The following is a 2,330-nucleotide window of genomic DNA, read 5'->3' as shown; positions in this document are numbered from 1 at the left end:
TCTCTCTCTCTCTCTCTCTCTCTCTCTCTCTCTCTCAGTTTGTGGGTACTATTAAGACTGAAAAAATTACCTCAGTTTCACTTTCTAATTTAAAGCAATGTGCATCCACAAACACACACACACTAACTACTATATATATATATATATATATATATATATATATATACATATATATATATATATATATATATATACAGTATATATACACACAAACACACACACATATATGTATATATATATATATATGAAATTGTAATAGGCACAATAATCTGTGAACTTCTCAAATTATTTGCTCTTTTTTTGGAAGGCTTGTCATTACAAAGCTTTGAACTCCAACTTCAAAGAAATATGAAGAAATCATGATGTCCGGTAGCGGGAAATGAACCTACGATACCCTAATTATGACGAGGTCATCTTGTCGACCTGACCACGAGAAATATTAGAAGTCTGTTCCCTCTCGCACATACATTTACCTGTCGTTTTCAAATATATATTTATTATAGTTGGAATAGACCCATAATCCTCGCCGTCGTAGTCAAGTTAAGAGGGTCTTTTGGCTTATTACAATATCATATGTATCTGGTAAAGATGACCAGTAGATTCTAATATATATTTCAGCCTAAAAAGCAATAAAAACGATTGCCCAATTGACTACGATGGTGAGGATGGGTCTATTCCAGCTCTAATAAATATATATCAAGAAAACGACAGGCAGATGTATGTACGAGTAAGATTAGACTTTTAATCTTTCTCGCGGTCAGGTCGGCCAGGAGAACTCGTCGTGATTATGAATCGTGAGTTCGTTTCCCGTTACCGGACATCATGATTTCTTCAAATATCTTTGAAGTTGGATCTCGAGACTTTGTAGTGACAAGCGTATCCAAAAAAAAAAAGAGCAAAGAATTTGAGAAGTTAAGAGGGTATTATGGTTATTACTATTTCATATGTATCTGGTAAAAATGACCAATAGATTCTACACACACACACACACACACACACACACATATATATATATATATATATATATAGGATATATATATATAATATAATATATGCATATATTATACAAATAATTAACCACAAATATCGCTTAATATTGAATACACTATAACTTGGGAATAACACACGCCAAAAATGGTGGAATTATCATTGTTAAAAAAATGGAACTGAGAGTGATGCCTCTGCCCCGGTCAGGATTTAATTTAGGATTTTGCTTAAGATACACAAGCAGGCAGTCGACGTGACCATTCGTCTATTAAGAGAGATATGTCGATATCGACTCTGCTGTACATAGTCTTGTCGAATTCAGCTTCTGTACTTCGAACAGCAGCTGATTGGTAAGTTTGTAACATGAAGCTTTGTCACAAATCAACATGATCTTTTTTAATACTAACATGTAAGAATATCTATTAAACATTACTGATTAAGTAAACTGAACACAATGGTACAGGTTATCCTATAGCGAAAGGACCAAAGACAGTTACTGTTCAGACGGCTGTGATCGTATAGCCAACTCGAGTCTACATTTTAAGCGTTGCATTATAATTTGCTGACAATTATCGTGGTCAAGCCTCTCTCTCTCTCTCTCTCTCTCTCTCTCTCTCTCTCTCTCTCTCTCTCTCTCTCTCTCTCTCTCTCTCATAAAAATCTAATCAAATCTTTTTTCCCTCTAACATACGCAAAAACACACCCGAAATTCCGTTATTTTTATAAATAAAACTTTAAAGGTGGGCAAATATAGAAAATCCTAATAAAAATTATTTTAGCTGGTTACTTTATCCTGGTTTCACATACGGATAAAAATCGCAAATTCTTCCGTAAGAAGAAACACGAAATAATACATGAAAAGCTTGCTCTTTTATAAAAAAAAAATTCAGTTGATGATGTAGTTTATTCATAAAACATCAGAAATACAGCACGATTACGGTGCACACAAACGCCGCGGTCAACCGGAGATGCTAATAACCGGGGTCATTAGTAACCGTAATTACGTTTCCCTAAGCAGTAGGCTAACCCTCGCAACAATAACAGATAAGGGACGCCCGGAAATAACCTCTCATAGTGTGAGCTCCAATACCAATTATGTCTTTATTGAGAATAGCTGATACTAAAAGGACAATAACTTACCGACGCAATACCGCTTCCCGGAACAAAGTCATAACTCAAAGGAAATGTTTTTTAAAGCCAATAGACGCCAAACGAGATGTCAGTCAGTCAAAATCCCTATTGCAGGTTTTCAGACGTGAATCTGGCTCAGGCACTTTTATGGTTTATTCCTCTTTAAGGGAAGCAGTGGCTGAGCTAAAAATTCGACGGGTGAACCTGAATGA

This window comes from Macrobrachium nipponense, chromosome 41 (genome assembly GCF_015104395.2).
Source record: "Macrobrachium nipponense isolate FS-2020 chromosome 41, ASM1510439v2, whole genome shotgun sequence".
In the NCBI taxonomy this organism is placed as follows: Eukaryota; Metazoa; Arthropoda; class Malacostraca; order Decapoda; family Palaemonidae; genus Macrobrachium; species Macrobrachium nipponense.
This window is presented reverse-complemented; position numbering follows the sequence as displayed.